Below are 24,608 nucleotides of genomic sequence, written 5' to 3'. Positions count from 1 at the left end.
TGAGAAAAAGCACCAGAGAGAGAGAAAGAGAGAGAGAGAGAGAGAGAAGCCTGGCAGGGGGAAGGGTGCGGGCCCCTTGGAGACGGCGCAGAATCGACCGCATTGGATGCAACGGTGCATGTTGGCAGAGAAGGGCCTTCTCATGCCAGGTAGGGTTCAGGAATGGCGAGGATGCTACAGCAATTAGGAAGCACCCGAGGAGGCAGCTGAAGACGTTCTGTTGAGCACTGGGCTTACAATGGAAGGATAGAGGTCATCCTGGCTTGTTGCAGGCCTAGGCCTGAAGTTACAAGGCTGCCACCTTCCATTTGGAGGCACCTATGGATACGCACCATGAGGTTACTGCATATTCTACCGTCAGAAGTTTGCTGTGATGAGGATGGCCACTGTGGGAGGAGGGGCGCTCCCCCCAGCACCACCCAGTGGATGAGGAGAATCTGCCAGTGACGGTGAGCTGAGCCCTTCGGACTCACTGCTCCAGCAGAAGGCAAAGCATCCTGGCCTGGAGTCAATCCGCTCAGCAATACTCATTGAGTGCCCCGGTCAAGCCAAGACAGCAACAGACGGCGGCTACAGAGACGACAAGACACACGCTGGCCCAGCCCTGCCTCACACCAACAGTAGAAACCTGGGCAGGCAACTCAGCCCTCCTGAGCCTGTATCGAGTGCTCTTTCCCCCACGGGGAACTCCTGGCCCTCCATTCTCCCCGGCAGGCTGACTTCTTGGTTTCAACTTAAATGTCCCTTCTCAGCAAGAAACTGAAATGTCCGTCCCTCAAAGAGAATGGAGCTCCTGACCACCCCTCACCCCATTTAAGTCAAGTTGCACCCCTATTACAATATTTACCATTATCTACCATTTCCTTTTTATTTGTAGGATGTACAGTGATTTTCAAGTAACAGACTTGCTTCTGTGCTGGTCTGGGAGCAGTAGCCTCATCCATCCCCTCCATGGCTCTACCTTCAGTGCGCCCCTAGCTGAGGGTCTGGCCCAGAGTAGATGCTCAAGAAATATTTGTCAAAGACCGGAAGTAAATACAGCGAAGGCGAGAATGCCTCAAAGTGCTTGATTTGCAGGAGGGGCTGTGGAGAGGGTAATGGAGCCCCCAACCCCCTCCCATGGTGGGACTCAGTCTCCGAGCACTCAGAGAGGGTGGAAAATTGGGGTATGGACACTTGGCCTATGTGGCCTTGTGGCCTCGGGCTCCTCACACCCTAGCCCGCACCCTGCTCTCTCGCAGCCTGGCTCATCCACTGACTTGTTCACGGAGAAAGCAACGAGCACAGTGAGCCCCTGGCCCCTGTCCGAAGCTGAGGCTCCAGACTCCATGTGGGAGTGAAGCTCAGAGGGGCCTCGGGAGCTGCTGGGTGTGGGAGTCCCTTCTTTTGGGTTTGGAATTGGCCGAACTGCCTTTGCCAGGACTCAGTTGGCAGTGACACAGCCAATGTGGCTACTGTCTGGGGAGGGAGGATTGGTCCCTACCGAATCCTGGGTGACATTTCAGTCAGGGGGGCCCGGGAACAGACGGGCCTCCTCCGAGCAGGAAGTATGCTGACATGGGCAGGCTCTGCTTCCTGTGGATTCTGATTTTATCTCCAGTTCCTGGACCCTTAAGTGCCCTCGGGCTGGACCCCCCGGGGGTCCCTGGCGAACTCGAATGTCCTGTGAGCTCAGGACCGCAAATTAATTTGACGCAACACCCCAGAGGCTTTCCTAGTCTCGTGGCCTTTGTTTTCACTGATATTTAAAAACAATGCCATTGCACTGAAAATATCATTGCATGTGTCTCGAAGTATAATCTTACACTGAAAACAGTATGTGGAATGTACTCAAAAGACGGTATGTCAACAGACACTGCTTGCATACAGTGAGTCATGTTTCTTAAGATGTTCGATATCGAACGGAATCCTTTGCTGAATTATTTTATAAAGTGAAGAATAATTTCTGCAGATGAGATTCTTACCCTGTCACTTGTTTTACCTTGTCAAAGAATGTGTGTTGAGGGGAAAGTTGTTTTTTTTTTAAACAGGACCCATCTGCAATGAAACAATTCTGAAATCTCATCTCAAATGATGAGAATCTCATCTCAAAAGCTGCCCACCTCAAATGGCCCTGGATTTTAATAAAAGAATTTAAATGTATACCTAAAGTAGTAGTTATTGTGTGAGCAGAGATTCTGGAATTAGTCTGACCCTTCTAGTTCTCTGCAGTTTGGGCTGTTATGACATCAATTTGGTCTTTTCAGCCCAGAAATGAATGAATTCCATGTGGACCACAGCCCCTGAGCACACTTTTCCTGTGTGTCTGCAACAAGCATACTTTGTTTTTAAGGAAACAGACAGGATTCCAAACCTTGGCCATTTATAAAATAAGAAAATAATTGAGCTAATGTTGCAAATATAAGGGCCGAGCACCAGGATTCACGCCACTGCACCCACAGCGAGAGGGCACTGTGGTGGCGGGCACAGCACGAGGCACAGGACACCAGGTTCTTGCGTTTAGAGGGCATGCTGGATGCCTTCAGGTCAGCCCCGCACTCTAGCTCATGTCTGAAGTGTCCTTGTCACAGCTGCAGCAGGTGGCCAGCCAGGCAGGAGTTAGGAAGTGGGTATGTGGGGTTTGAAGCTGGAGTCAGCTCTGACACCAGGTGCGAACTGGCCTCTCAGTGTGCCCATTTCTTTATCTGAAAACTGGGAACCTTCATATTGATCTCACAGATGGACACAAAGAGCTTAGACAGCACTTGGACATGGAAAGTGATCATGCCATTAATACCTCCGGTAATACCACCTCCACCTCTGGTTCCTCCTTCAAGTTCCGGCCATGCACAGAATGAGAGATCCAATCACGTCATTATACGGGGCCTTTAATTCTGGGCTTCTCTGCACCGGTGTCCAAGCCGCAGTAGCTCTGCACTTCCCAGAAAGATCCTGAGAAGGGCAAGCTTCCAGGGTCAAGCATGGGGGTTAGCTGGAGAGCCGCGTTCCTGTAGGTTCTCTTGCACTGCCCCGGGGAGATTCTGAGGGTCAATGATTACCAGCTTTGGCTGGGTCCTGCCAAGCCATCACAGGTCCATTAATGGGGTGGCACATCACCCACTCTCCCATGTCCAAGTGCTTTCTGGGAAAGCCCCAGAGGCAGAGGGAAGCAGAGCCAGGAGTCTCGGTGACCCCGTTGTTCCATGCCACAGAGCCACCCTTGGGCCCGAACTGGGTCCCTCTTGTAAGGGGCGCTTCTTGTCACCAGGCAGAGCCCACCCAGGATGCCCTCTCAATGCAGGGACACTGCCACGAAGCCTCCCCCCAGGCTCCTCACGTGGCTGGAGAGCTCCTCCAGCAATTGCCTTGCGCTGCTCTTTACTGATTCTCTGGCCTGCCAATGGAAGAAGGGTGAGCAGGACAAGGGGCACCAGGCAGCCAGGGCAGGGCTAGCGCAGACCCTCGCTGAGTCCCAGCTCCCAAGAGAAGGCCCACGAAGCCTGCCACAGACCAGCTGACGCATTTTCTCTCATTCCTTTTGGGTTTTCTTTTTACTCAGTGGTATGTCTAATAATCTAGAAAAAGTGAAGGCAAATTTCATTTGATTTCCCCTTATTTTTCCTTCTATCACAATCAAATCAGAAGAAGCCTTTCCATCTCAAAAAACATTACTTAGCCTCTCTGAGCTGTGGCTTTTCATAATAAATTGGTGATTACAGTGTTTATTTGTTATGAGGATGAAATGGAAAATACATGCTTATGCAAAAACTTACACACAAATGTTTACAGCAGCAGTATTCATACAGTAATAGCCAAAAAGTTGAAACAACCAAAATGTCAATCAGCTGATGAACCAAGAAATCAGACGTGGCCTGGAGACGCAATGGAATACTACGTGGTGAGGAAAAGGAGTGCTGTTACACGCTCAACATGGAAGACCTGGAAAGCATTATGCTAGTGACAGAAGCCCGGTTTTGTATTACTCCTTTTATACAGACATCTATAACGGGCCAATCAATAGAGAAAGAGCGTTGGGTCAGCAGTTGCCAAGGTGTGGGGGGAAGAAGCAAAATGTGGAACAATGGCTAATGTGTATGGATACTTCCTTTTGAGGTGATACAAATATTCTAATGTTGAGGGTGGGACTTGGCAACCTCCCCTGCTCCTCCTCCGCCCTCCTCTTCCCTTCTGGGCCCTCAATTCTTCCTCTTCTCGTTCTACTTCTTCCTCCAGCACCAGCCAGAAGCACCACCCCAGGCCCTTGCTGGGCCCTTCGCTGAACTTGCCACCTCCCTCCTGTAGCGAGTGACCACTGTGGTTCTAGAGGCACCATCTAAATTATTTTCTTGGTCACAAAAGCCTGGAAGTAGAGAAGGCATGTTTCCGTTTACCCTCACTCTTCTCTATTTTTAAAATCCTCACCCAAGGACATGCTTATTGATTTTAGAGAGAGAGAAAGGGAGGAAGAGAAAGAAAGAAACGTCAATGTGTGAGTGAAACACCGATCAGTTGCCTCTCACATGTGCCCCAACCAGGGATTGAACCTGCAACCTAGGAAAGTGCCCTGACTGGGAATTGAACCCACAATTTTTGGTGCACAGGATGACACTCAACCAACTGAGCCACCCAGCCAGGGTGCTTCCCCTCACTCAGAAGCAGAAGCTCTGCCAGCAGACAGAGGAACATGTGCACTCCCAGCATCTATGGAAGAAATTCTTCTTCCCCACCTGTACAGGTGGTAATGGGGTAGAGCCAGTGAGCACAGCTGGGACACTTCCCACACATCCACCCTCACTGAGCTCCACAGGACTGAGCACTGTGCACAGTATGACCTCAGCCCGCAGCTCCAGGGTGAAGCCCCATCTCAGCTCTGCCCACTCACCCCTCACACCTCCCAGGCCCAGAGGTGAGGCTAAGGTTGTGGGCTTGGGAGCCAAGTGAGCCGTTCCCCGATGCACGGCAGGCCCATAGGTTCAGGGACTTTCTGATGGGAATGCCCCAGAGGGGGGGCAGGAGGGGATTCCCGTGGCCATGGCTTCAGCCCACTGCACCACAGCTGCAGCCTCACCTTGACCTCCCTCACTTGCTCATCCTCTCACGGGAGCTCAATTCCATTCTCCCTTCTCTTCAGCAGTTCTTCGTTCTTAGTGTTTCAAGCATTTTGTTCCTTGTTCTGTGCCTGGAGTCAGTGGCATTACTGGTCCTATTCCGATACAAACAGACCTACCTGGAAGGTAAGTTAGAACCCCATAGGACCACTCCAGACCCCTCCCTGCCCCTCGTTCCCCTCCCCTCCCCGCTCTGCCCCTCACAAAAAGGAGGGACAAGGGAACAAGAAGCAGGACTGGCACGGGGTGGGCAGGTCCTTACTGCTTCCTTGGGTGCCGGGTAGGCAGATGTGTGGAGGCCACACTCGGGGCCTCTCGAGAGGTAAGAACAAACCACCCACTATGTGTTCCTGGAAGTTGCCCCTTTCTCAAAGACGGGGCTGGTGTGCTTCCTGAGCAAGGGCTGCTCTCAGGAGCAAGAAAGAATGTCCCAAGCCACCTCATCTCTATTTTCAGTTGCTTACCTTAAACTACCTCACCGGGATTAATAAAAAACATAATGGCTGTGAGATGATGCCCCACCAGGACGGGACCCAGCTCGTACTAAGTACCCTAAGTAACCAATGGTTAGGGGGCCAAAACGAAAGTGCAGCCCAGTTCTCTGGAAGGGGCAAGGCCAGTCTACGTGGGGAATGCGTGCAGGTGCCAGGAGTCTCCGGCCTTGAAGCTTGGGGGCCTTGAAGCTTGGGGCCGGAGTTGGACTTGAATTCCAGCTCTGGTGCCGGCTGGTGCGCCACTGAGCCGGCGAGCCGTCTGCGGGTGCTCTCACGGAGCTAATTTCCCAATATAATCGATTAACTGGACAACAGAGTCTCATAAAAGTCACTAAGAAAAGCTAATGAATGATGAGGATGCTGGTGCTCACTGTTCATGTTTGCTTTTTTTTTTTTTTTNACATAATGGCTGTGAGATGATGCCCCACCAGGACGGGACCCAGCTCGTACTAAGTACCCTAAGTAACCAATGGTTAGGGGGCCAAAACGAAAGTGCAGCCCAGTTCTCTGGAAGGGGCGAGGCCAGTCTACGTGGGGAATGCGTGCAGGTGCCAGGAGTCTCCGGCCTTGAAGCTTGGGGCCGGAGTTGGACTTGAATTCCAGCTCTGGTGCCAGCTGGTGCGCCACTGAGCCGGCGAGCCGTCTGCGGGTGCTCTCACGGAGCTAATTTCCCAATATAATCGATTAACTGGAAAACAGAGTCTCATAAAAGTCACTAAGAAAAGCTAATGAATGATGAGGATGCTGGTGCTCACTGTTCATGTTTGCTTTTTTTTTTTTTTTTTGAGATTGGGGGAGGGAAGTGTCTGTCTTGCTGCTTTGCCCAGACCTAAATTTTCACTTTCTTTGTCTTTCCATCTTCTCAATAACTGTGCCCATTTTCAACAGCAGTTATTTCCCCACATCCTTCTAGACCAGGCACGGCCCATCTTGCCAAGCTGCTGGGCTGCACTTGGCCTTGTGGAGAGCAAAGATGGCGGGAAGACCACCGGGAATGGTGAAGAGATGGACAATTGGCTTGAGCACTGACCATGATGCTGCCTCCCTGCTAGCACCTGGGGGGTGGGGGGTGGTCCACTCTGCAGGCAGCACTGACTGAGCGACCATCACCCCCAAAGACCAGTGGTGGGGTTGGCAAAGTGAAAATGAGGTTTAACAGGTGTCCTAAAGGTAGCAAAGGGACAGGCTCTAGAGTGGTATAGACGACCCAGCTTTAAGCACAGCTCCTTCCACTTGCCAGCAGGAGGATTACTTGGCTTCTCTGAACCTGGCTGCTGTCCACCCAAATGGAGGTAAGAACAACGGTGCCCCTGCGCTGAGCCAGGGTCCAGTGTCAGAAGCCCCAGCAGAGGGTCCAGCACTGGGAACCCTCCGTAAGGGGGTCTTCCTTCCTTGCTGAGCACGTCTGCGGAGCCCAGGTGGGGAGACCACAGCCAGAGGTCAGGCGGCATTTGGGGGTCAATTCTGACACTTACATCTGGATTTGAGCAGGCGGCTGTTCTGCCACCAGACCCAAGGATGGCCTCGGAAGTGCCTTTGTGGTCTGCAGAGGAAATGTGGGGAAGGACGTGTGTCCTGCCTGGGGACATGCCAGGCCTTGGAAAGCAGTTTCAGCCTCCCGGTCCCTGTCCCCTGGCTCATCAAGACGGCTCTCCCACCAGAACCTCTGGAATGGGGAGCACAGCAGGCTCCGGGCAGCTTTGGGGGGACCCATAAGGTGCATTTTGGTATACATAAAGCCCAGGAGAAGGCTTTGTTTGGCTGGCTGCTAGGGGGCATTTAACAAAGGAGGGGAGAGGCCGAGGATCCGAGAGCAAGATTGCTCAGAAAACAATGAGATTAGATTAGCCCACGAAGACCCAATCGTGCCAGACCAATTGGATTTCCTCTGAGGTTAGCGCGACCAGCCCTCCAGACCCAGAGGCAGCGGGAGTGCAGGGCTGGGTGGCTGACGCTGGCACGGGCCTTCCCCTAAGAGCTGGCAGTAGGGGTTCGGGCCCCACGACCTCTGGGAAGGTGCGAGAGGCACGCCAGGGCATCCCACCTGGGGTTGAAATTCTTTCTCTGGAAATGTTTTTTTGACGCACTCTTCCTCTCCTTCTTAGCACTAAATAGGACTTATTTGACGGTAACCACGTTGAATTGCAGCCGTCCTCAGCTCTGCAAGTGTCTTGAGTACTCACCCCTTCCTGAGACACTTGATTCATTCTTGGTTCTCTTCTTCCTCCCACCCCCACACCCAACATCAGCAAACCTTGCCTGTGCTTCCCCCAAACAGATGCAGAACCTGTCTGCCCCCTCGCTCCGTCTCCCCTGCTGCCACCTTTGTCCATCACGCTGGAATTGCTTCTCTGGTGACAGAAATCACCTGCTGATCTTCACCCAGGGATGTGTTTACTAACTTTAGAGAGAGGGGAAGCGGCGGAAGGTGAGGGGAGAGAGAAAGAAACTTTGATGTGAGTCCCTCACAATCTGTTGTCCCTCACACTTGCCCTGACCAAACCTGAAACCCAGGTACGTGCCCCTACCCGGAACAGGCGACCTTTCAGGTTTTCAGGACAATGCCCAACCCACTGAGTCACACCGGCCAAGGCCACAACATCTTCTGGAGGGTAGTTAAGGATGGTTTTCTTAAGGTGGTTTTCTCTCCCACCCATGGATCAATGTTAACATTTGTGATTGTTACCACGTTCCAGGCACTCTTCATGTGTAAACTCAATGGTCACAACGACTCTCATATGACAGAGAGAGTGTCCTCATGGCCCCCCGTGTATAGAGGAGAGAACCAGAGATCAGAGAGGCCAGGTTATTGGTCTGAGTTCACAGGGCTGGAGAGTGAGAATGCAGCTTAGTGTCATTTCAACTGGTTTGGTATGTTTCCATCTTCAGTTTAATTACCCAAGGAAACTCGTTAGCATGAATGCCTTTCAAAATAACTTTCAAGGCTCGGATGGAAGGCTGGAGGTACGGTCTCTGAAAGGTCCTCATACTGGCCAAGGTTGCCTGTCCCGTGCGGTGGGAGGCGCACGGCAGGGTGTGAGGTTTCCCTCTGCAGGACTGAGGCCGAAGGGCTGCAGTTACTGCAGGGGAAAGGGGCAGAGACTCTGGCAGGGGCTTTGCAGAGTGTCTCGTGTAATCCTCATGTAATCCCACAAAGTGAGGGTAATGATCTCTGTTTGCAAGGGAGGGAACTGAGGCTGAGAGAGGTCATGCAGCTTCTGTGCAGCAGAGTTCGGATGGGAACCCTGCTGGCACTGGGTCCTTCTAGCACAGTCCCTGAAGATTTGGCTCAGGGGTGGGTGAATTCTGGTCTAAGGCAGGCAGGAGAAGCAGTGGGCTGAGGGAAGGACCATCCCCCCTCCCCCAGATCTGTTCCCTGCTTTCTTCCCCTCCTTATTGCCCTTTGGTCAATAAATATTTATCGACAGTCTGTGCTGGGAGCTGGGGGCACAGCATTAACAAGACTGGTACTCAGAAAAGTGGAGCAAGCTAGACACTAAAAAGGAACCAAGCAAGCAGGGTAATGGTAGATTGTGATAAGGGCTAAGAAAGCTGCAGTAACTAGGGTGACCTTGAGAAGTATTGGTAAGCAGAAGGGCACTGGGTGCCAGAGATGGTGGGGGAGCAGTGCCAAAGAGAGAGGACAGGTTCTCACGCTGCACTCTGCCTTCTCTCTCAGGACTGTCCGGCTGCCCTCCTTCACTGCCTGCACCAGCACCCGCTGGCACCTGCAGAGGGCGCTGTTCAGAGTCATAGGATCCAGACAGGCTTAGGAAACCTCGAGAGCCCTGGAAGGAGCCCTGACTCTATTCCAGGATGGGCGCAGATCCAGCTGCAGTTTTCCCATCTGTCAAACAGCAATACTAACATCCACCTTGCAGGGCCACCGTACAGATGAAATGAAGTGGCGTTTGGGAGAAATCAGGTGGACGAGTGACAAACTATGTAAGTAGAGTGAGTTGGAATCGCAGCCAGAGGAAATTCAGTTAGACATAAGGAGGAGCTTTGTTACTGAAAGGATGCATGATGGTATAGCGGGTTTCCAGTGAAGAACTTACCTACACGGACAACTTAAAACAGAAGAAGCCCTGGCTGCTGTGGTTCAGTGGATTGAGCGCCAGCCTGTGAACCAAAGGGTCACAGGTTCGATTCTCAGTCAAGGCACATGTCTGGGTTGCGGGCCAGGTCCCCAGTAGGGGACAACCACATGTTGGTGTTTCTCTCCCTTTCTTTCTCCCTCCCTTTCCCTCTCTCTAAAAATAAAAAATCTTTTAAAAAAAAAAACTTTTAAGAACAATAAAATAAAATAGAAGCAGTAATTATCGACCTCAAATAAGTGCCTGCCATTTCTCAGGCTTCTGTGCGAAGTGAATAAACACAGAAATTGAGTGAGTTTTTAAATGTAGGCATGACTTGCAGGACACATGGGTAAAGGAGTACAGGAAGTCTCTGCTAGTACTATGCTGGGGCCTCCGGAGGACTCTCTGCGGAGAAAAGTGAAGGTACCACCAGCTGGAATACTGAAAATTAGCCTGCTGCTGCTGCAAGGGTGAGTCCTTGCGGCTCACATCAGCTTGACCAAGGGGCCTGGGGACACAGCAGCTGGAGCTTCCCACTGCAGGGTGGGGCTGGTGGTGTGTGAGGAAGAGAGGAAGAAGGAAATGTTGTCTGGAACTGCTCAGAAAAGGGAAGCAGGGTGGCTCTGCGATCCAGGTGTGGTGTCGACCAAAGAGCCGCGGGCACCGGCTAGCCCAGCTCTCTCTCCAGTGACCAGCCCGTGGACTGTGGACTGAATGCACCCACAGCCCCTCCCTCTCTAGGACATGGGGCTATGCTACCGGGCCTGCTTAGAACTCTTTGAACAGCAAAAAAGTGCTACCGCCATGCTGGGCTACTACTGTTCCCTCTGAGGCAGGGACACTCAACTGTGCGTGGCAAGACCGGCCTCTTTCTGTGCTGTGCTGCCTGCTCTTCATCGCCAGTCACAGGTGAGGCCTGGAAAGGGCTCAGCATCTGGTCTCTAGTCACCAAGGTAAATGCAGGGCGTTTACAGTATCTGCATTTAGAAAGTACCCTGCCTGCGGTCCACCTGTTAGAGTCCGCGGGGGTCCCTTCGCCCATGTGGTTAAGCAGGCAAAGACACGAGATGGCAGAGGCCCTGCCTGGTAGTGAGGCTCCAGCAGGGAAGATTGATTGATGGCTTCGCTCACGAAGCGTCTCTCAGCTCAGATTGTGCATGGGGATGGATGCTCAGACCATAGGTGACGGGAAGCGGGTGGGTCAGCTGGGACGGCACCATGTACAGAAGTGTGCTGAGGCATTTAGAACAGAACAGGAGACATGCCAGGGTGAGGAGGCAGGAGCTTAGAGTAGCCAGGCAGAAAGGGGGGCAGGGCCCGGAGGGAGGAGAGGGTATTGGCTGCCTGGAGTTTGAAGCGGGGTCTCTGGGGCCTCAGGCCACAGGGAAGTGGCAAGGCTCCTGTGCAGGCAGACCCAGGCAGCCCGCGGGAAGGTTTCACCTTTCTGGGGAGTTAGCCGGAAGTGGCTGTCCCTGGTCCAAGCTTACACTGTGTTCCATTAGAGACACATCTTTGCTCTTTTGAACCTTAGAGAGAGAGCGGTCTCACTGGGGACTCACCTTGTGGTGCAAGAACACAAGGCGCAGAGTGAGGGCTCCTGATACGCCCATTCAGGGACAAGGGGATGAGAACACGCTTCCAAGAGCACCAAGCCCTGCCCTTGCCTGTAAACAGGTGGCCCTAAACCACCTTCCAGGGAGACGGGCAGAGGCCCCATCCACATCTCTGCCGAAACATGGTCAGCAGCTTCTTCCTCTGAAACGTGGATACATTTCCCTCTGAGCTCTGTCCCTGCCTCTCAACACTTGGGCCGCCCCAGCTGCTTCCTGATATCCAACCCACATCCTTGGGCTGAAGTTGGATTCTACTGTCATCCTGTTCTCAGTAGGTGTGAGAAACCCGGTCCCTTACCTAGGTTAAAAAGCAATTTTGGCCCACAACCCTTGGCCGAACTTCTCAAATGAAAGCCTGTTTTCCCGCTTCACTTCGCTGTCCCCGGTGTGGGACCGTGGGAGGGAACTGACCCGCTTCACACCCTGAGCACCAGATCGCCCCAGCCAGGTCCCTCGAAGCGCCAGCCTGGCTGGGCTACCTCCCCTCCCCTCGCTACAGCCCTTCCCTTAGTGCCACAGACACTCAAACAAGAGCCTGTATCTATGAAAATCCAAATATGTGAACACCACCATAGGCTATAAAATACCGGCCAAAGGAACGTGTGTATGAATAGGAAGGGGAATACAATCCAAATGGTGACTACATTTTTGTCCACTGCTCCTCTCCCCTCTCTCCCCAGTGGACTTCATCCAGTCTGCGTCTCAGCAGTGGTGGGCATCTGTACAGGCTGCAGAGAAAACCTGGAGTTCTCCCACACAGTGGGTTTGGACAAAGGATTTGCAGACCTGCTCCAGGTAAGCATTCTGAGGTAACATCTCTCAAAACGGCCCTTCTCCTCTCCAGCCAGAGGAAGGGAGTAGCTGGGAGAAAAGCTGAGCCTTCTCTCCTCAACCACTGCATCCCTCTGGGGCTGCTGGAGACAGCCTGGGTCAGAGGGACACATCAGGGAGAAGGTGCTGGTCACCCGGGCCTCCCTCCCAGTCCAGTGGGACCTTGTCTATGGTAGGGACTGTATCTTTACACGGGAACGCAGCTTGGCCTTCCCGGCGGGGTTGCTAAGTGACCCTCTGACTTCTTTCTGAATCCTGTGACTTATCTCGGAATCCAACTCAGGCCCTCTCTACTCTATGCATAATTCATCAGCGGTCCACCTCCCTGAGAGCGCCAGAATACCCTGGTGCCTGCAATGGTCGAATGCACCTTGCAGCACAAGACTGGGACCACGTTTATCTCTCCAAACATCTCATCACTGGGCTTGCACTCCAAGGGGCTAAATTTCAGGGAGTCTTTTCCTGTGAGAAGCTAATAACAGTTATTCATAGTTTCCCAGTTCTGTTGAACTCTCCAAGGACAAATGGCAGATCTGGATAGAGCCAGAAAGCTCCCAAGAATTTAATCAAGGGCAGCGAGGCATGAGTCTTCCCCTAGGGGTAGTCACCTGAGAGAGCGTTGGTTGTTTCAACTGCAAGACAGTATTAACCTGTTGCTTTCAATTGCGTCGTGTTGCACATTTAAATCTGCTTCCTGGGGACAGGGTGGCATGTTGCTATAACCTGGTAGACATAATTCTTGACTCTGAGCCAAGAAACACTGGTGTTTGTGCAATTGGAAGAGAGGGAGGGTCAAGGACATTGGGAAATTCTGAAAGAATTGAAATTGGAGGCTTGCAATCTCACAGAGTATTCAAAAAGCACCTTCTCTTACAAGTAGAGGTGGGTGACATGCATCTGACTGGAATGCAAAGCTTAGGAGACTTGTTAACTGCAGGGTGTAGGATGGAGCAGACACACACACATTGAGACTGTCTAGTGCCCACTGGGGAATGGATTCAGGAAGGCAATAGGCTTCTTTGAATGAGGAAATTATTGATCCAAAGCAATTCTGGGTGAATTCAGGTTTTTATTTTTCCTGGAGACCCTGAGCAGGTCATTGTACTTCTCTAAGCCGCGGTTTCTCCATTTGTTCAGTGGGTGAGCTGGATATGATGGTCCCTTAGAATGATTGCTTAAAATTAATTTCAGGGCTCCTTTTTTAATGTAATGATGTTGGAATGAGTTTTATATGAACAGCTAGAGCCCTTAGTAAGAGTTTGCAAGAAGCAACTACTTGGAGTGGAGCATCTTTGATTTCCAGCAGTCTTGAGGTTGCTCACTGTCTGCATTATTCTTGCTTTCTTTCTGCTATTCTCCAACAGAATCAGGGAGTTGCCTGTATATGGGCATCAATTCCTCTGTTAACTTACGGATTCTGACAAGGCAATGCCCAGGAGGCTGACGTTCGTTCTCTGAACATCCTTCCGAATAAACCCAGCAAGGATGGCTCAGGGTCATTCCATTGAGAGCAGAGAACAAACTCCAATGAAGCCTTTGACCTAAAGGTATATTTTGTATACGGTTGACTTTTCTAGGCTCTACTTCCTCTGTGTCTCCACTCTAAATTTTCCATCATCTTTTTAAAAAACTAATTTTCTTTATTTACTTCTTGGAGAGAGACATCAATTTGTTGTTTCACGTATGGATGCACGCATTGCCTGATTCTTGCAAGTTCCCTGAACAGGGATCATACCTGCAACTTTGACATACTGGGACGATGCCCTAACCGATTGAGCTACCCTGCCAGGGCCATTTTTTTAGGGTGTTTGTTTTTATTCTTTTTCGCTTTTCCAACTTCCACACCCCCCACCCCTGCTTGTTCAGGAAGACTCATGAACGACATGATTGAGCCTCCCACTCCTTGCTCTCTAGACCAGAGTAGATTTACTCATGAACCATGTACTCCAGGAGGCAGAGTGGACCAGGAAGGTCTAAGGGCCTTCTCACTTCCAGCTTTGTACTAAGTCATCGTCGTCCTGCACGTCTTCCCCTCAACCTATGAAGTCAGATGTGTGACCTCAGCCCATCTCAGGCCCTGAGATGTGTGCAGGCAGATGGGGACTCTGGGCTTTCTCTCGGCCCCCTTGTCAAGTTCACCATCACCTCCACCTCTGAAAACACCCAGCTGATGTGGGGACAGGAGAAGGTGGTACACAGAAGTCTTTAAAACTAATTGCCATAGTCAACTTTCCTCAATTAATTGTTGGGCAAACTTGGGTTTTGTGCCAATAAACTCATTAGTAGTTACTTGAGCTAACATCAGAACGCACATTCTGGCACTTGGTTCTTCCTGGACCTCACAGCAACTGAGCTGGAGCCGCTCTGAGTGCCCGTCGGGACCCCAGGAGTTACTTCAGCTCTCGAGAGGAAGGTCCTAGGTCTCCTTAAAGCAGCTAGTCTGAAGTAAGCAGGACAGGAATTAAACCCCCAAATGCTGATTTTTCCAAATATTCTGAACTGCGTGGCCTCACTTCATACTTTAAGCTCCCTTACCGCACCTGCCAAGTGGAAGGAGGAGGGCTGTCGGCAGGAGCTGCAGCCTGGCAGAGGCAAGTCTGCGGCCCGGCTCTGCCACCTTCTACCTGTGTGCCTGGCTCAGGCTTCTCAGCCCAGGGCTCCAACAGCATTCCTGGGGGTGTCCTGTGCACCAAGAGGCTGACACCCTCGGCCTCATCTGAGGCCCAGGCACTCGGGAAAAAGATGCATGCTCACAGTGCTCAAAATGCTCCTTCTCCCCAGACATGCATGCTGAGCAAAAGTGCAGAAAAGCAAGAGACCCTGGGCTCGTTTCTGAGGAGGAAGCAGCTGAAAAACCAGCCCCCCTACCCCACACCATCCCTGCCCCCCAAAACATGTGGGGGCCATCAATTCATCTCACTGTGGCCAAGAGACTAGGGGATATGAGGGTGGGATTAACGTAAAGAAAATGTTCTTCTCCATTCAAAGTTTGTTCATCACTCGGACTTTAGGGAAGTTTCCTGAATGAGGGAGGTCAAGTCTTAGGTTCCTCTTCAGAGCCACACTTCACGCCAGGGGCCAATCTGCCACTAGACCTTGCATGTCCTGCCTGGGAGCAACCTCCTAATTGGCTTCCCCTGCAATTTCTTGCCTTGCTCTTTACAGACAAAGCGGCCTGTTAAAAATATGACCTCGCATGGTCTCCCGCTACCATCGGGACGCTGCCCTAAGCATCGCACAGAAGGTCTGGCATCATGTGGTCTCACTCTGCAGCTTGTCTCGCCTCAGCTTCCCTGCCCTGACTCCATAGCATCCGCCCCAGCCGTGAGGTGGGGACTGGGACTTACCCAGCCCTACTGTGGGTGCCCTTCGGTCATGAGCCTGGGTTGTCTTACACCATGTCCTCTGTAAAAATGTAGCTGCACTAAGTCAACTCAGTTTTTCCGAGAACAGTGGGGAATCTGGGAAGGAGTGATCCACCAGCCGAGGGTGGGGTTGGTTTTATTTTCATATTCCTTATACATGCCATACTCTCTCAGGCTTTTTTTTTTTTTTTTTGCAAATGCCATTTCCTTGTTCTGGAATGCCCTTCTTCCTGACCCAGCAGGCCCCATCCTGCCTAACCGAAGAGTTTAGGATCATTCTTTTATGAGGTCTTCTATAGACAAAAGAGGAGGTTCTTCCTGTGAGTGCAGTAATTATGTCTGCCCTGGTTGCTGTGGCTCAGTGGATTGAGCATGGGCCTGCGAACCCAAAGTTCACTGTTTCAATCCCCAGTCAAGGCACATGCTTGCGTTGCAGGCCAGGTCCCCAGTAGGGGGCACAAGAGAGACAACCACACATTGATGTTTCTCTCCCATTCTTCCTCCCTTCTCCTGTCTCTAAAAACAAAGAGATCTTTAAAAAATGATTATGTCATGATCACATTGCAGTGTAACTCTCCCCGTTCATCACAACATTTATCCTATTTCCACAGACACACCCACTAGACTGACATGCCCACTAGATTGTAAGGGCTGTGAGAACAGGGACTTTTTGCATAATTGACCAGGACCCAGCACAGTTCCCAAAATATCGTGGGTGCTCACTGTAAGTGTTTTGAAAGGAGAGTGAGGGGGGAAACCCCATACGTGTAATGACAATGTCAGTGAGGACGATAATGAAGAGAAGAGAGACAGTCATCAGGAGCATCTGAAGTGGTAGAAGCAGGCGGAGTGAGAGCTGGGCCACACTCAGAACCAAACAACTGAGATGAGTAAGCCACCCAGTGAGAACTCTGAGGATGAGGATGCCTTCAACCCATGGAGGCCACAGGACGAGGAAAAGGCAAAGCACCGGAGTCAAAGTAGAACCCTTGGGAAATCACTGAGCTGGGAAAAGATCGGGGCACGTCTGTAACCTAGCAAAGAAACAGGAATTGCCGAGGAAAGGAAAGGGGCATGCCTGAGGAGTTCTGGGTCTCAGCACTGCAGAGCAAAGGCTGCTTGGCAACTACGGCAGGTTGTATACACTCAAAAAGCAGAGAAAACCAACTGCCACCAGAAGCACCAGAGCTCCAGGACTCACTCACTAGTGATACACTCACTGGGCTTCTTTGCTAGTTCAGCCCTGCACGCAAACTGACTTGCTGCGCTTTCTTACGCAGAAGAAAATCCATCTTTGTGCTTTAAGTATCAAAAACAAAAAAACAAACAAACAAAAACAACCAAACCCCACCCTCTGCTGGCGGATCACTCCTTCCCAGATTCCCCACTGTTTTTGGAAAAACTGAGTTGACTTACTGCAGCTACATTTTCATAGACAACGTGGTGTAAGACAACCCACGCCAGGCTCATGACCGAAGGCACCCACAGTAGGGCTGAGTAAGTCCCTGTCTACGGCAGCCTCCTCATCTCCGTCACTGTGTTTTGCTCCATTGTGTATGCCCCACTACAGGGAAAAACAACACATGTTCCCTTAAACTTGCATTGCAATAGACGTACTTCTTTTGAGTGACAATACACAGAATCCATGAGATAGAGATGTTTGGGGAACAAGGCCCCACACGGCTCATTCCTGGGCTCCTAGAAAGCAGAATAGCAGCATTCACTGTCGCAGAGCATTAGCCCCAGCAGGATTTAGGAAGCTGAATGAACGTTGAGCAGGGGACCATAGGAATTTGATCCCCTGGGGATCATAAAATGAAGGAGAGACATTTTGATGAAGGTAAGTGAAATATCTTACTAACATCTTTCACTGAGGCGAGTCTTCAGCCTTTCCGCAGTAGACCTTCCCAGAACCCATAGCCTCTACCTTAACAATGGAAAAGGCCGGAGAGAGGTTCCGCTGTTACAAAAGGTCTTGTAGCAACTGAAGATGCCGTCACAGACAGGAGCCCTACACACCTGTCCACCACCAAGAGGAGAAACTGCCGGCCCCCTTCCACTCAGGATGAAGCTCACAGTGCGTGATCCATGTGTGACCAGAAGATCAAGAGCATCGGGTGAGCGAGTTAAAACCGCACTTGTACCCCCTGGGCAGTGATGGATACTCTGCTTAGTCTCGAGGTACAAAAAAAGAGACCTACAATTTCCACCAGAATTAACTCCTTTTTTCTACCAAGGGGCATTGAGGCATTTCTCCTCCTTACCTCATGGATTGCGAGAGTGAATGTTGAGTCAAAAACTCAGTTTCTTGGTCCCCACAAAACAGCTGGGTCCTCGGTGTGAGCGAATCCTTGTGCCCTTGATCCAAGAGATTGGGTGTCCTGAGCGAGGGGTGCCCAAGGCCCTGTTGGCTTTTATGAGTCTGTGGGTCAGCTCAGACTGGCTGCCTACTCATCTGTATGCAACAGCTTTCCAAACACGTAGTTTACTTTAGAACCGGATCCAGCAAGAGTAGGCGTGGCGGTAAAATGGGCTGGATGCACCAGAGGTGTTGAGCTGCCGGCGCTAATTAAGAAAGATTTGTTCACGGAGCCGTGACTGGGAAGTGGACGGTCAGTGTGCTCAGGGTGACAGTGACCCAGTCATATGTGTGAGGTTGAGCACACAGGCACCGCGGCTAGATGCCCCCAGGTGGGGACATTATGGTCCCCAAAGAGCCCCTCCAAAGTTTCTCTGTGACTCACTCACTGGCCCTGGGTCAGGCTGACCAGACCAACCCTTGGTCAGCGATCTGTCAGCGACAGGACCAATCTGTCTGCGATCCTGGCGCGATGTAGGGCTTTGCAGAGTCTGTCTAGCAGAGCAGGGTGGGAGCCAGGCCTTGTCACGGCCACCCTGTCACCTGGGGGCCAGTTCTCAGCCTCAGCCTCGGAGGTCTGCAGTGAGGAGTGAGATAATGTATGTAAGGCACTTGGAACACACTTGGCATTGAGCAAACTCATGGAAATCAGTACAACCCAAGTGTCAGGTTTCTTTCCACCTTTCCCCACCCTCCAACCCCTGGGAGCGGGGGTCTTATCTCCCGCCTCCCCAAATGGTGTCTTTCAGTCTTTCCCTGGGATGGTGCTGTCCATGGGCCATCGCTGGTCACCAGCAGAGTGTCAGAAAGCGGCCTCCTCAGCATGCTGTCCTCCTGCTTCCTGGCACAGCAGGAGGTGAGCAGGAACAGGCCACCCCTCCCTCCGCTGCCGGTCTCCCTCCCCGAGACCGTGTTAGGTGCCGGCTCGACCTGAGTCCGCATGACCAGAGAGCAGGAGGAGGTGCAGCGTCCGGGGAGTCGACACCTCTCAGTCACATGCAGTTAGTACGGCCCGGTTTTCACGGGGAGGACAAAATGGGAGCAAACGCGTGATTACATGGGGAAAGGAGTTTTTTGGGATTTTCAGTGTACAAGTCTTGCACTAACTTTGTTATTCTTAAGCATTTTATTCTTCTTGATGTTGTGAATAGAAGTGTTTGTTGTTTACAGTTTATATTTCATTATTGCATTTATGGGGGTGACACTGGTTGATAAAGTTGTACAGCTTTCAGGGGTTCAGTTCTACAGCGCATCATCTGTGCACCACGTTGTGTGTTCACCACCATAAGTCCAACCTCCTTCCATTACCACTTACCCCCCCGTTTCCCTCTGCCACGTCCCCCAGCCCCTTTCCTGCTGGTCACCACCATGCGGAAGATTTTGTTCCAACACTTGTAAGTGTAACTAGTTGTCACAGCAAAGGAGAAGGAGTAGAGCGGTGTAATTAGAAGAGTTTGTACTAGGACTTCCCATGGGGGGGTGGGGCTAGTACTGCAGGGAGCAGCGGGACGGGGTTGGGGAGGGGAAGGAGGGGAGTGGGTCAAAGCTTGTGCTAAACATCACTCTTCCCCTCACAGAATGCTTCCTGTGAGCATCACCGGTTCCCCCTCTCGCTCCCCCTCCCCAGCCTTACCCCTCTCTCTGTGCTACCGCCTTTGCAGGTATTCCACGCCACCTCTCAGCACAGTCTCCCAAACCCAGGGTCCCTCTTCCTCACCTGTGAGCATCTCCTGGTCAGGATGGGACCCTGCCCATTGGCCTCGCCCACCCACAAGTGCAGCCAGCACTGTGTCAGGGCCCTGGCTGGGCTCTCTGAAGTGGCTGAGCAGGGTGCCAGCACCCAGAAGCCCTGGCTGGGAGGAGGGAGCTCCCCTGAGATCGACTTTGGCTGGAGCCCTCCTTAAACTCCAGGGAAGGCTAGGGTGTGTCAGCATCCCCTTGTCCTTCACTCAGGGTCAGCCCTGAATCCCTGCAGTGGCTTGGAGGTGGCTCAGCTAGCTCCTGCCCTCCTCCCTCCCGCCCCCTCCAGGCCCTGTGAACCCCGTCTTGGTGCCTGCTCCTCCAGGGCCCTGGACTGGCGCCTGGGCTGCTCCAACCAGGTGGGAGCTATCAGAGGGTTTCAGCAGGAGAGACACAGGGGTTGCACCGGACAATTTCCAGAGCGGGGACCCAAGAAGGCCGACTTCTGAGTGTGAACTGTGGGTGTCCTCCAGAGGACTGGAAACACACACACACACACACACACACACACATGCACGCACGCACAAACTCACACCTCTCATGGGTAAACGTTAATTCTCAGAGATCTACAGAACCAACCTCAAATGAGGAAAATAAATGTTTCCTGAAGTGCCCCATTCATTTGCAAGATGAGTACCTCCAGCACGGCAGGGCCCAACGTCCCTGATTATGCAGACCAGGTAGTTACCTCACCTCAGCCCGGGCCCTCTGCCCCCACCTTCAAACAGCCCCGTGGGACCTGCAGGGAATGAGAAAAAGGCCGTTGCTAAGCAACTGGGAGGGTAGGACTTCTGCATTCTTTTTTCCAGTTGCAGGGCCTTGCTTATAATGTGCAAGTGAAGACATTAGACCTGGTGAAGCTGTGCATCTTCCACAAAACCAACACGACTCATCCTCTCCGTCTCTCTCCTACCCATGGTCTGCCTGTAGAAACGCTGCTCCCGCACCACCTGTCTGCCGCTTCTCCCCACGCTGCCCCCCACAGAGCACCCCCTCCTCGTTCCTGGGGGCTGGGTCAGCCTGGCGTTTACCCCTCCCAACGCCAGCGCCTCCCACCTCCACACCTGCCCTGCAGGGCCAGGTCCCCCGGAGAGCTTTACTTCAAAGAAATTTGCTGCATTTCAAAGATGTGCTTCTATTCATGACAAATATTTCAGCAGGAGCCATTTGGATGAACAGTAGGTCTTTAGGGGTGCCTGTCTGGTCTGGGGAAGATGGGCATTCCATTCACACAGGGACAAGTTCTGAGAAGCAAGAACAAAGACAAAGTGAACAGGAAAGGAGACAACACAGGCAAAGGATTAGGGAGCTGGAAAACAAATTCGGGGAGCAGAGCAGCAAGAGGTGACCCCCGGTGCCTGCAGGGGAGAAGGCAGCAGGAAGCTGACAGAGAGCTCTCCAAGGCTGGGGACAGGCCCAGGTATCTCAGAGCACAGGGCTGACATGTGAGGCCAGAACACGGGAAACAGAAGCCTAGGGTTTGAGGTTTACTCTGGAGAAAACCAGACTGTAGACTTCAGGTTCTGCAGATGTTTCTATGCATCAAAATGTAACCATAATACACCACTCAGCTTGGCTGTGAATAATATAGTCATACTGATGTAAACATTGAGTTTGGAGGCAATAAAATGTTTGCTACAACTTTACAGAAAGGGTGGGTGGAGAGGAGGGCCGAGGACAGGAGCTGGAGCAGGGCAGTGGGAAAGCCAGCTCCTCCCCTCCCTGATGAGGGCGTCAACTAACAGTGTCTGATGTGGAAAAACCAAATACTCCTATAACAGAACGAGCCCTTCATTGGGAAAGAAGGAGGCAAGTATTAAAGGAATGCCTTACCACAGCTGCAGCATCTAAAAGTGGTTCCCATACCCAATTTGGAGCGACTTGGGCATGTTCGTACCTTTCAGGTGGAGGGAGAGGAGGATGAGCCCTCCCCTGACTCTCTGAGCACACCCACAAGTGGACACCTGACCGCCTCTTCTCCCACCCATCCCCTCCCCCTGACGTCTGCCTGAGGACAGGGGCCCTCCTCTCCAAAGCAGCACTCAGATTTGGGGGGGGCCGGGGGAGGGGTCATGACTTCTTTCTGCTGGGCCACACTGCCCTCCCCTCCCCTTGACTCCAGCTCTGAGAGGGGCTCTCATCTGGGGCTCTCACCTGCGGGGACAACACGCTCTGCAGCCCCATGTGTCCCACAGACAGGAAGGGCCAAACAGCAGCAGCCTGGAGACCCACTGACACCCGACTTTGTCACCGAAATCTAATGCTCTTTGCAAAACAAGCATGTCCACATGTTCTTCAAACACTGTAAGTTGGAATTTTTACTTCTCTAGCTACAAACCTGCAAGCTGCTCCCATCTGTCGGTAAGGGAAGAGATTCCCTGTGTCCAGGCCACTGCCCTCCTGGAATGGCAACTTCCAAGACCCAGGAAGGGCAGCCATGGCAATTCTGACACAAGCAAAACACACTGCCCACCTCACAGGCCTCCCAGCATCTTACTGGCACAGGACAGGGGGACTCTGTGGGAAAACGTCCTTTCCTCTGTGCGCCGTGACTGTCTTGAGACTCGCTGTCTGCGGAGAGCGTGGCGGTAATCTGAGTGTGCTTTCCACGAGGAGAACTGGATCTTCGCCCCAGGCACCAAAAGGAAAAGAGCACCATTATGCAGTAAGCCTCGGGGCGCTGGGGAAGCTCTCACCCCAAACATTCCCTGCCAGCCTTTGATGAAGAAAGAAAATCACTCTGCGAAAAATGCCACGCCAAGGCACTGTAAAAATAGAAATAGAATTCAACGAAGGGAGGATTTTGATCATTCCATTTGATTCATTAAAAGCTTGTGGAGGCCATTCCTTACAGTGACGAATAAAACATGACTCTTGCCCTTCCCTTCGAGAGAGAACACTTTGTAGAGGGAAAGACCACCGTAAATACAGTAAGAAATAAATGCATGGAAAGTGTTATGACAAGAAGAGCTTATTTCTTTTTTTTTCAAGTACAATTTACATTCAATATTATACTTTATTCAGTTCAGATATACAGCATAACGCTCAGAGAATCATGTACTTTACAGAGGGGTCCCCCGGTATTTCTAGTACCCACTTAACCCACAGTATTATCAGTTACACCCCCTAAGCTGCAGTTTGCATCTCTGTGACTTTGTAACTACCGATTTGGGCTCCTTAACCCCTGCACCCTTTTCCCCCAGCCCCTAACCCCCCTCCCTTCTAAAACTGTCAGTCTGTTTTCCATCTCTATGAGCCTGTTTATATTCTGTGTGTTTACTTTCTTCAAATTCCACATATAGGTGAAATCATATGGTATTTGTCTTTCTCTGTTTGACTCTCCAGTTCCATCCATTCTATCACCAAAGGTCAGATTCACTGAAGAAGAGGTTATTTCTAACTGGAAAATTGGGGGAGTTTCTTAGAGACGGTGCTCTTTAGACTGGACCCTCTCCGCAGGGCAGGACCGCCCCCAGAGGCTATGGAAGGTGGGGAAGAGATGGAGGAGAGAAACGGCTTGAAGCCCAGAGAGCGGACGTGACTTTGAGGTGCGGGGCCTTCTCGAGGGAAGACTCGTTGGTTTAGGAGAAGACATGTCGGAAGGTGGCCCTGTGGGTGGAGACACAGGGCAGAAGGATTTCCTGTGCTTGGGATTTTGACCTTTCACCTGTGTCCCACCGTGTCACAGCTGTGCAGTAGGCGACAGACACTCGGAAGGCAAGAATGATGGGTCTCCACACAAGATGACACTTACAGTCAATGTCTCACCTTTCCTATGTGCAGGAGCGTTGCCATGTTTACCCCCAGTTTTCATATCGACACACAGGACTGCATGTTTGGACATGGCTGGTCTGTTGACTGACGGGGGCGCGGGGGGGGGGGGGGGGGGGGGGGGGGNGGGGGGGCCGCGGGGCACTCCCTGCAAACCCAGGTCTCACCAGCAGAGGCGCACACGCGCTGCCGATGGAGCCCTGTCGCCCGTGCCAGTCGGGAAAGTGCCACTGAACAAAGAAGGGGGGCTGGGAGGCTGCAGACTTGGGCTCGTCCCTCCCCCGCCAGGTTTTCTAGAAAGACACACCGCCCTTCAGCAGGGCCCCAAGGCCTTCTTGACACTCAGCAAAGCTTGGGAGACCCAATGATTTCAGTAGGTTCCCTACAGCGAGCGCTACCTCAACAGTAGCCGGCAGCAGTATCTGCCCCCCTCCCAGCCCTTTGAGATCAGGGGCGGCAGACGCTTTCCTTCAGGTAGACCTGTGTCCTGAGCAGGACAGGGTGCGTCCTGTCTCCCCTGAGATCTGAACCGCCCCTGCCTCCTCCTGCCCCTTGGACTTTTAACCCTAACATCTGCTGTCTGCAGGAAAAGGTTCTTTCAAAGAGACAGGAGCCAGGTCTGCTGGGCCCGCACCTTGTTCCAGCACCACCGTCCTCTGCTGAGGTTCCTCGGGTGTGTGGTCCAGCCCTCATTTCAGAGAAGAGGACACAGAGACTTGGCGAGATCCATCCTGGCCACCCCTTGAAGGCCTTTCCGACAGGGCCCCTGGCATTGGCAGTCGGACGTGGGCTGACCCTGGGCTCAGTTACTGTGTGAACTTGGCAGTACTTGTATATTGGATGACAAAATGCCAAACCAGAAATCTGAAAAGCATTGCACCCCCATCTCCCCAGGTAGCTGCCTTCTTGGAATGGAAACCCTACACCGACTGGGAGTTTAGAAGTCACCTCTGGCCTGCCCACATTCCCTGAGCTTCCCCACCTCAATGACATCACCCCAAACCCCGCAGACCGCTGATAGTCTTCCTGGGCCTCTCCACCAGGGATGCCCAACTCCTGAGCCAACAGCCACATCTTCCTCCCCTAACCCTTGTCGTCCCGGTTGGCACTTTTCTTGCTAATTGCATGCATGGGCATGGCTTTCTTGAAGTTTCTGGGAGGTGACTTCTTCCTCCAGGTCATCGTTGCTTCCTCCAGAAACCCTTGAGCTCTAAAGCTACAAAGCCTGATGTCTTGTCCGATGAATAAATGATGACCGCAATCGAGTTT

The 24,608-nt window shown here is 52.1% G+C and overlaps 1 protein-coding gene across 1 annotated transcript in view; it reads right to left on the bottom strand.

Annotated features, from left to right (window-relative positions):
• Positions 1-17,948, bottom strand: part of KCNJ1 (potassium inwardly rectifying channel subfamily J member 1) — a 28,673-nt gene extending 10,725 nt beyond the window's left edge. The window contains exon 1 of the mRNA XM_037038277.1: positions 17,734-17,948. The gene's annotated coding sequence lies outside the window, so the exon portion shown is untranslated. The remainder of the gene's footprint in view (positions 1-17,733) is intronic.
• Positions 17,949-24,608: the final 6,660 nt, after the last annotated feature.

The sequence above is a fragment of the Sturnira hondurensis genome, unplaced genomic scaffold, assembly GCF_014824575.4.
Source record: "Sturnira hondurensis isolate 20B ecotype Veracruz unplaced genomic scaffold, ASM1482457v3 Scaffold0024152, whole genome shotgun sequence".
In the NCBI taxonomy this organism is placed as follows: domain Eukaryota; kingdom Metazoa; phylum Chordata; class Mammalia; order Chiroptera; family Phyllostomidae; genus Sturnira; species Sturnira hondurensis.
The sequence above is the reverse complement of the archived record's forward strand: the minus strand, read 5'-3'. Positions and strand labels throughout refer to the sequence as shown.